At 32.1% G+C, this 11,244-nt stretch overlaps 1 non-coding gene across 1 annotated transcript; it reads left to right on the forward strand.

Annotated features, from left to right (window-relative positions):
• The first annotated feature begins 4,297 nt into the window (after window positions 1–4,297).
• Window positions 4,298–4,369, forward strand: TRNAH-GUG. The gene has a single exon. It is a non-coding gene; the product is annotated as a tRNA-His (tRNA).
• The last annotated feature ends 6,875 nt before the right edge of the window (window positions 4,370–11,244 follow it).

Consider the following 11,244-nt stretch of genomic DNA (forward strand, 5'->3'; position numbering starts at 1 on the left):
TAATTATGTTTTTTTTTTCTCCTACTAATCAGCCAAATTTCCTAAACTACTCCTCCATCTCCACCCCTCTTAATTTCTTACCCTTTTCACCTCTATCTCTCTCTCTTCATTATTTTCTATATAAACTATTGCTTATAATCATAATTCGTATTCCCTGTGAATACTGAGCCAGATTTTACCTTTATTTTTCTCTCTCTATCTCTTAAAATAAGTTTCTCCCGGAAAATCAACAACCATGAGTACTGTAAACACGGTGGGGTACCGGATTGGCAACGTGGTGGAGGTGTTGAGCAACGAGGAAGGCTTCGTGGGATCCTACTACGAGGCGACGGTGGTGGGTGGTGGGCGACGTTGTGTAATGCCTGTGGGGTGCAGTACAAGTCTGGTAGGCTCCTGCCAGAGTATCGCCCCGCGAATAGCCCTACCTTTTCAGCTGCAGCGCATTCCAATTCTCACAGAAAAGTTTTGGAGATGAGGCGGCAAAAGACGGGAGGAAAGGATGGGATCCTGAGTAACGAAGCCTGTGGATATAGGGTAGCTTGTGGTGAGTAGTTTACAGCATCTTGTGGAACTATTTTTTTTTTTTTTTTAAAGTCGAGTCAGCTTAAGGCTTAGGGATTGTTGTAATGGCCTAGATGGTTAGGGGATCATAGTTGCTTTGTTTCAATCATAATCTACTTAGGGAATCTTAAACAACAGCCCAGAATGAAGACAAATTAAAAAAAATATGTAATTCACCTACTGTATTTGTGGTTACGAATTTTAATTATAAAAAAATGCAATTCACTTACTATATTTGTGATTACGAATTTTAATTATAATAATTATAATTGATAAAAGAATTTTAAATAATAACTAGATTGATTATATTTTAATAAAGTAGAATTGGAATAAAAGGTAAGTGATACCTGTAACACCCCAATTTTCATAACCAAATTTTCATTAATATTTTTTTATTTCTTAATTGACAATTTACTAAAATCAATGTGGAAGCTTTTACTAACCAAAAGAAATGGGGTATTACCGCCACGCTCAGGTATCTTTTCTATACCCAAACGCTAAGGCTAATACTTACAACATCAAAAATATTATCCAGAGTCCAATTTAATACAATAAGAATAATTTTACAATTCGGGTATTTCACAAAATACTAAGGGGTCATTTACTAACTTGAAAAAATGAAGAATTTTCCAAAAAAATGGAGAAATGAAGGAGTGAAAGAATGGAAAATGGAGAGATTGTTTACTAAATTCATTTTTCCAAATCCTTTCTCAACTCCAATTCTCCAAATCTTATAGAAAAATGGAGAGAAGGAAATCAGCTCTCTCCAATTGGAAGAATGGAAAAAACGCGCGTGAACAGTGATTTCATGAAGAAGGTCTCCGGTTTGAATCATTCTACCAACATTTTTAAATTTACTTCCTTAGAATTAGGTCATCCACTGTGCTCTCGCTCCTTCTTCTCTTCGGCCGCGCTCTCGCTCTTTATTCTCTTCGGTCGCGCTCTCCATCGCCGCCGTTCTTCATCTCCATCACTCCCTTTCTCTCCATCTCTCCTCCTTTCACGTACAACAAAGAAGAGCTTAATCTTCCGTAGGATCTTGTCCAAGTCCACAAGTAATTATCTCAACCTATTTTATTTATTTTGATGAATAATATCTCATTTTTTTGCTATTATAATTTTGATTGTAGAACTTCAATTGTGAAATTTGATTTTAATATCTTTTTTTTCTATTGAATATATTTATTTTGAATGTAGAACTCATTTTTTGGGCTCTCCAAAATCTTGCAATTTTGATGGCTGTTGGCAGAACCTCAAATGAGGTTCTGTCAACAGAACCTCATTTTGAGGTTCTGATTTCCTCAATTGAGGTTCTAAAATCAAAACCTCAATTGAGGTTTTAATTGTAGTTCCTTTTTGTATGTTTAATTTTTGTGAATATTAGTTGAAATATTAATGAAAATTGTAAATGAGTAACTTACGGAATACGCATGACGAAGATGCAAAGTGGTTGGATAGTACCCTGGTCGTTTTTCTTGATATTGTATACATTTAGTATTAATTTATTGATTTTTTATTTAAAAATTGAAAACTGAAAAAAATTGGAGAAATGAAAAACTGGAAAAATGGATAATGAAAAACTGGAAAAATGGAAAAGGAAAACTGAAAAAATGGAAAACGAAAATGGAAAAACAGAAAAATGAAGTAAACGACACCATGACAAATGGAGTAGGTGAGTAGCAGTCTACTGGACTGTGCACGGCAGCACTGGCAAATGATGCTATCCGTTCTCCTCCACCCCAGTACACCTCCACCTATCCTTTCTATTCTCTGCCATTAGATGCTTTCTCCCCCTCTTAAATTTTCCAGCAAACAACAGTGTCTCAGATAATTTGCATTTGCTTGTTTTGCTTTTAAATTAATTTTTGTAGATATTTTCCATTTTTATAGGTCTAGCATATTTTTGAATCTGGTATTGGGTTTGCGATTGTCTATATTTGTCAGAGCTGGGGTTCTTTTTTTTTTTTTTTTTTTTTTTTGATTCATTAATGGGCATAAATAGCTTATTACGGCACAATTACTCATTTGTTATTCTTCTTGAATTTTTTTGTTACAATAAATGATTTTTTTGGTACCCAATTAAGTCCATCGATTTTGAAAATTTTAACTAATTTGGTCCTCCGTGAAAATTGTCGTTAAACATCTGTTAAATCGGGACCAAATTGGTAATTTTGCTATAGTCAAGGGACCATTTCAATAAAAAATTAATTATCAATTTGGTCCCTTGACTATAGCAAAATTACCAATTTGGTCTCGATTTAACGGATGTTTAACGGTAAAATAAACGGATGACCAAATTGGTTAAATTTTTCAAAGTCCAGAGACTTAATTGAGCAAAAAAAATTGTCGATGACCAAATTGGTAATTTCGCAATAGTCAATGGACCATTTCAGTAATAAACTCTTATAATGTTGATAGTAGCACTACGGGGTGTTTAGTTGCAAGGAGGGAATTAAGTGAGAAAAAAATTACAAATTATTATTATTATTAATCTTAAATAACAAGTAAAATTGTGTCAAAATTATAATGCAATGCAATTGTTATTTGGATACTTTTAATATAAATTTGCATCACTAGAACATATTTAATAGCTCTCAAAATTTACCTAACCATGTAACATTAAGCATCATAAGCTCACACCCAAAAAACTTCATAAAAATAAAAAGTATACAACTTAGTTAAATATAATAAAATGTTAAGCTTTTTAAATGCATACATCCAAAAAAAATCATATAGAAGGCTGAAGTTTTTTTTTTTTTTTTTTTTAAGGTTAGAAAAGAGAAGGGTAATTTTGTCTCAATGGCATTTTTTTCTTNTTTTTTTTTTTTTTTAAGGTTAGAAAAGAGAAGGGTAATTTTGTCTCAATGGCATTTTTTTCTTCCCAACCAATGCGGAATTGAAATACCTGAGGCGTCATGATATTCTAATTACATGAAAATGAGGGATTGGAATTGCAATTCCATGGAATAGCAACTCGCTACAACCAAACCAAGGAATTTGTTTGCCTTCGAAATTCGATGAGAGGGCTTTACTCACATACTCACATACTCACACAGTGAGGAGTGGGGTTTACCTCGTTAATCCAAAAAAAAAAATGGTGAGGTTTGATTACAATGAAGGCAATAGACTATACTATAGTAATCTCTCCCCCATGCATAGTTATTCAAAAGAGTCTTACAATCTTATTCCATCTATATTGATGATTGAGACATTATTATTATTATTACCGTTGAAATTACTTGATTTAAACATTTGGAATGATACGACCTTGCAAAAGACTCGGTCTAAGTGCAAAGTGGCGAATCATTGGAATCGAAGAGTTGACAGCCGGTGTTTGCAACTTGACAACAATTTCTACAAACTGGTTCAGTCCTGGTATTAGGTGGGCAGATCATATAGGCTGCTCTAGGATTGCATTCCTGAGTGCAAAACTGAGCATTTCCAAGCTCCACATTGCTTCCCAATAAAAAAATACCTATAAAATACATACAAATACATTTAAGTAAGAATGTATCATTAAACTAAACCAAAAAGAAAGACTCTTTTATTGTAACTATATATTATTATATTGCACATTTTAACAATTTTTTTTGTTTTTTATTTAAATTAATAATAACATGATGTTTTCCGTGCATCATTGTGGCAATTTTTCCCCTTTCATTTCTTTTAGTCGGAAAAATAGTATACAATGCACGATTATATATTTATATTATTAAATTTAAACCACTACACAAAAGTGGCTGTAGTTTAGTGGTGAGAATTTCACGTTGTGGCCGTGAAGACCTGGGCTCGAATCCCAGCAGCCACATTTGTTGTTTTTGACTTTCTAATCCAGTTAGAATTAACTCGAATTTTCTATTTTCTTTTAAACCGCGATTGGCAAATTAAATTTCAATTAATACATCTAATTCGTTTTGAAAAACCAAATTCAATTTTCTATTTTCTTTTAAACCGCGATTGGCAAATTAAATTTCAATTAATACATCTAATTCGTTTTGAAAAACCAAATTCACTCTATTTTGCGCAAATTATATCGTGGACCGTGGTCCACAATGCATTGTGGACCGTGGTCCCAAAGCGACGTCGTTTTGATTAATGAAAACAGACGGATGAATTCGCGCCACTCACTTTCTTTTCATATATACTGCAGTTACATTTCAACACAACTTCAGTTACATTTCAATACAACTGCAGTTACCTTTCAACACAACTGCAGTTATATTTTGATATAACTACAGTTTCATTCGATAATATAAAAACACAAAGGTGAAATTGTTATTTAGTATCTGTTCATATACACTGCAGTTACATTTCAACACAACTACAGTTACATTTTGATATAACTACAGTTTCATTGGATAATATCAAACACAAATGTGAAACTATTATTCAGTATCTTTTCATATACACTGCAGTTACATTTCAACACAACTACAGTTACATTTTGATATAACTACAGTTTCATTCGATAATATCAAAACAAATGTAAGGCAGTACCTTTTGGAATGAACTGTAGTGTCAATTACGGGGCTCCGTCTCCCACTTACTAAAACGACGTCGTTTTGGGAACGCGGTCCACGATATAAGAACTGTCTATTTTGATGAGATAATGTATTTTATGAGTAAAATAATGTACTTTATGTGTCAGAATATTATATTTTATGAGTTAAACAATATATTTTATGTGTTTTTGGATCGTGTTCCACACAACAATGATTGACTTCTAAATGCTTAAATAATCATTTTAAATGGTTTAAATTCAAGCAATCACAAATCTTTCTTGGTGAAATATTATCACTTACTTTAAGCACTCCGAGAGCTTTTGAAATGGGATAGAAGGTCCTTTATGAGTTAAATAATACGTAGTATATTTTATGTGTTTTTGGACCGCGATCCACACAACGTGAAGTATAGTCCACACAATAATGATTGATTCCTCACCATTTAAATAATCGTTTTAAATAGTTAAAATCGGGCAATCACAAATCTTTCTTAGTGAAACATTATCACTTACTTTAAGCACTTCGAAAGCTTTTGAAATGGGATTGAAGGTCTTTTCTGCAACGTAACATATATATCAGAGAAATAAATTTTTGTATAAATTGAATGGTAATACATTTTATAAATCTGGAATTGTGTTTACATGTGATTGATATTATGCTTATGACAAACTTTGGTGGGCTCCGTTTTAATTTATATAGTTTGTCTATTGTTGTTTGAAAAAATTGCACTTTTCATCTCTAAGTTACACAATAATTGTATGATTCGCCCTTGTTGGTTATTCTCACTTCATTTTCGTTTCTAAGGTATAATTGAAGTTGTAAATTTTTTTTTTCTAACAGGTTATACTTACTTCGTTCTTGTCCCTAAGCTATAACTAACATTGCAAATGTCGTCCCCAATGTTCTGTTAGAAAAAAAAAAAAAGAGATAAAATTTACAACGTCAATTATAGTTTAGAGACGAAAAGTGAGTATGACCAATAAGTTGAGACAAATCCTGCAATTGCCCTATTACTTAGGATAAAAAGTACAATTTCTCCATTTTGCTTTATTTTAAAGTTAATAGCATGTCTTATTTCTAAATTGAGATAATTTTCTTCTCCTTTAACTTTATCATGTCATGGAATATAAGTGATCGGCTGGCCTAGCACAATCCAATAATCATTATTGCATCACCATAATTTACACAGCTGTGTGAATAACGGTGAAAGCACATAATGTATATTATTCTAACTCGGTCATAAAATATATTATCTTATTCCATAAATTTCATTATTCTAACACGTACATATAAAGTACATTATTCTAACACATAAAATACATTGTTTTAGCATATAAAGTATGTTATTCTAACTTATAAAATACATTTTCGTAGCTTAAAAAATTCATTATTTTAACACGTACACAAAGCAATAAATTTTAAACATCAAAACGACATGATTTTATACTGTGGTGTAAACCACGATCCATACAATAATTTGCGAATCCAATATAACAAACTAAATGGGAAGGTAGTGTGCTAGGAGAGTAAGCCCATGAACACAACTTACGAAAAAAAAACTTATAATATACAATTTATTTAAAGAAATAAACTATGACTTTTAATTTAGTATTTATTTATAATTAAAAAATACATACATACATATATTCAATTTGCCAAATTGATTAATTTAGAGTAATCGACAGATATTCCCAAGGTAATGCTTAAATTGATGATTGACAAAATACCTAAATATGTTCCTAAAACGCATCAATTGAATACCAAATTATTTACAAGAGGATCCTTATTAAAAAAATTCTAAATTTGTTTTGTAGTTCAAGTTGTGTGAAAAAAAAAAAAAAAAACTTTAAAACAAAATTGCACTTTAACTTGCTAAAAGCTTGGCCCATCCAGGCATTTTGTCAATTTCCCTCTTGTATGTTGAAATGATTTTTTTTTAAGCTTTAACTTGCTAAAAGCTTGAAATTAATTAAGGAAGATAATAGGCGGAGGTTAGTGAAGGTCAAGTCCAGCACAACTAGAGGATTGTTGGATGAAGGCTTGAAAGACACAACTAGGATCAAGTCCAGCATCTTGCCTCTCGAATATGTGGCAGTATAAGAAAATAAAGTTGCGTAGTCTTCGCTACTACCTATAACTTTTCATTTGTGTGAGACCGTCTCACGGATCCTTATTCGTGAGACGGGTCGGGTCGGGTCAAAGCACCGTGTAAATGTCATACTTATATGTGCAAATATCATACTTATATGCTCAAATATAACACTAATCAAGAATACAATTTTGTTACTTATAACTTATAAGAGAAAAAGTAACACGTTTTTCATAATAAGTAATGTTGACAAGTGCCCCTTACTTATAAGGGCAAATATAATACTTTTGAGGAAAAATGTAATACTTTTAAATCGAAATGTAAAAGTATTGTATTTTCCCTTAAAAGTATTACATTTACCCTTATAAGTAATAAAAATTTTATTCATGATTAGTATTACATTTGAGCATATAAGTATGACACATTTGTGTATATAAGTGTTACATTTGCATCCCGACCCGACCCGACCCGGCCCGGCCCGTTTCATGGTGAGACGGTCTCACACAAGTTTTTTCTATATTGGATAATGATAAACGCTTGATCCTAACAAGTGGTTTTAGATTCAGGATATGGATCCTAGCCTCTAAAAAAATATGACGGTACGTATAAGAAAATAAAATTGTGCATTATATTCGCTACTTTAGCAATAACTTTCGACGCAGCGATACGCATTTATTTCTAAAAGGAGGGAAATGAAGATAGTTTTGGAAGTGGTGAGATATTATATGTTGTCCAACAACATGTGAATGTAAAGAAAAACAAGGCGTGTTGAAAGGGGAAGGAATAAAACACGTTTATATATATATAAATAATAATATCTGCAAAAAAGCAAAGCAAAGCAAGACTCGTGCCCAAATGAAACATTCCCAAACAAGCAAAAAAGTAAAGTGGAATATATGCATTGATAGATGATGGGATCATAAGATAAGATAATAAGCTGCATTGCATGCTCTCTCTACACACAACCATATATTGGGGAAGCAAAATTAAACCATTCTTATACGAAACCCCAAACATCCATATATAAATATCTCTAACTCTTTCTGCCAAACCATCTATTCCTCAATGACCATTCCAGCCTACCCATCTTGGGTAATTCCTCACATGCTATATCTTGTGGCTCTCACCTCTCACAAAACCCTAAAGCAAACAAAAAGGAAAAGAAAGAGAAATTTTTATGTTTTCCCAAGTGGTGATTCAGTTAGTGATATGTGTTTTCGGAAAATGTCACGGTGCATATTATTGTCGTGTCTCTTTAACTTTGAAAAGATATTAACTTTATAAGAATAGTACCGATACAAACTTGATCAATATCTTTACCATTCACTTTAGGATGGTACTGGGTATAAGGCTTACCGTGTTGATTGATATGATAGATTTTTCTATATTTTAACCTTAGCTTAATCTGATTTACATTTGTCTTGACTGTCTAATCTTATAAGAAAAATCTAGACATGTTAAACTTATTGAAGTGAAAATATCTAGTGGGAGTGATCGAACATGTGAGATTTATTAGTTTATTTACTTGAGTTTATATTTTTTTATTAAAAAAATGGATATGTTGTAAGTGTAAATTTTATAAAAATAGAGTGATCGAAATATTTTCAAGAAACATGAGGCCTACTTCAGTTAGTACAAGCCCACAACAAACAGAAGGCATACGAGTATCCCCAATTGTAGATTTTAGAAGGTTTTTGTGAGGTCAAATGTGATGCGGAAGAGAGAGAAAGTGAGGAGAGAAGATAAAAGATTCTTGCAAGTGGTGTGATTTTTGTCTAAACGGTGGGCCTCACCAAAGAATTTTTTTTAAAAAAAACACCATCAGCACCTAGTGGGGACGTGTAGTGCACGCGCCCACTGGGCGTGTTGAGGGGAGTCGCCTCCTCTTTTATTTTTGTTTTTTAAATTTTATTTTATTTTTTTTTGAAAAAAAATCAAATTAAAAACCCAACTAATGGGTTAGCTCTAATGTGCAAAATTATCAAAACCAAGACAAAGAGGTAGAAAATTCACATTTTTTTAAGGACATGTATAAAGCAAAACTAATTTTGAACATTTATATCAATATTTAGTTATTGTCAGGAAAGCATCCACATGACAAGAGAGAGAAGGAGAGAGAGAGGTTTTAGAGCTCCTCCAAGGTATTGGGATATTTAGATTCCCAAGAAAAAAAATTAATGTTGTTTCTCTTGCTGTGCGCGTTTGGCGTACAGTAGGCGCGCCGGCTTCTTTTTTTTTTTTTTTTTTTTCTTTTTTTTTTTTTTTCTTTTTTTTTTTTTTTCTTTTTTTTTTTTTTTCTTTTTTTTTTTTTTTCTTTTTTTTTTTTTTTCTTTTTTTTTTTTTTTCTTTTTTTTTTTTTTTTTTTCTTCTCTCATTTTCTCTTTCTTAATCACACTTACAAAAACTTCTCAAAAACCGCGAAATAACTCTACTACTAAGGACGCTCTAATAAGGTTTCCAAATGTAGTAGACGGGGCATGCCAAAACAATAATCGTTGTTTTGTTTATATGTTTGTAGAGGAAGAGGGTTACTATGCGACAACTACGTATGTGTAATTTTGTCAAAGATAAAATTAAAGTATGTCACGTACAGTAAATATTAAGCATGCTAGATATTACTCTGTAATAGTTTGAAACTGAGAAGTACATACTAATGAGTAAATTAGTCATTGATATGATGATGAATAAATTAAAAGTAATCACACCATATAATAATGATGAATATATATTATGTTACATAAAATTGAAACACAAAAAGTATCCAAATATCCAATGTGAATAAATTTATAAGGTAATGAAGAAAAGCAACGGTAGATATAACAATAGTAGTTGGCATCAAAACTAGAGCCAATTCAATCAAAACAACCTTGATTTTCACAAAAAAAAAAAAGAAAAAAAAAGCCTTATCTCGTCGGGCTACCTTGACCCTTACCATCAAAAGGGCGAGGCGGGTTTTGAATTTTATGGACCATATTATTGGTGGTTTTTTAGCACACCCCGCCAAATAGGGCAAATTATTGTGTGGACCATGGTCCACACAGTGCCGTGTAGACCATAACAAAAATATAGTACATTTTTAATATACTAAAAAATATATTATTTGTGTACTGAATATATATTATACAAAATAATGTACTTTTATCGGTACTCAAATAATGTACTTTTCCTGAAAATAATGCACATTTTTAATATACTAAAAGTACATTATTTGTGTACGAAACATATATTATTTGATAGTATGGTTCACACAGCTCTGTGGTCCACATAATAATGATTAGCCAAATGGCGAAAGTTGGCAAGACATGCTTGGTAAGATAGGCCTTCCTTAGGCCAATATTATTGGTAAGCTTTTTAGCCCATCCCGCTATATGACAGGCTTTGACAGGCCTCACTCTGTCGACCCGTTTCTATAGCTCTAATCAAAATTCAAAAGTGATATAGGTATGTAATTGAGTTGAACAACATAGATAAGGATTTGCATTGGGAGTTTTCTGTGATCTTTATCCTTTTGTTGGCCCACCTCCATCCCAAATCATGTGCCACATAATTGGAGTTTAGGCATGACACTTTTGGAGTGATCACTTCTGTCTAAGCTAAATTAGACATGTAATTAAATTAGAGGGAAATGATTATTAGTTAGGCTGCCACTGTTACAAATTGTCAATTTGGGCAAAGCTGAATTGGTACCCATCATTAGCACAAAGCCCCAAGTTAGGCCATTTGCTATGCCATATGTGCAGTTACTGTCCAATTAGCATACTAAATTAGCAAGCTCTTGTTGCAGGACCACTCAATCAACTCCTTTATGCTTGTACATATTTGTTTTTCATGCCACATTATTGCTCTCTAAATAATGACACTTTATATTAATTTAAACAAGCTTTTAGAGATTTTGGGGTTTAAGTGTTTTGGCTTGATTTGGCATAAGCATTTGATTATAATGATGGCAAGTTTTGAACAAGGGGTTGTGATTAAGGTTGTTTTAAGCACAAAAAAATAATTAAGAGTGTGTTTACTAACTAATTAAAGAAACAAAAACAAAAACGGGAGATATGGTTTGAAATCTGAATACATTTACTTGTCATTTCTCTA

This window comes from Ipomoea triloba, chromosome 8 (genome assembly GCF_003576645.1).
Source record: "Ipomoea triloba cultivar NCNSP0323 chromosome 8, ASM357664v1".
NCBI lineage: Eukaryota > Viridiplantae > Streptophyta > Magnoliopsida > Solanales > Convolvulaceae > Ipomoea > Ipomoea triloba.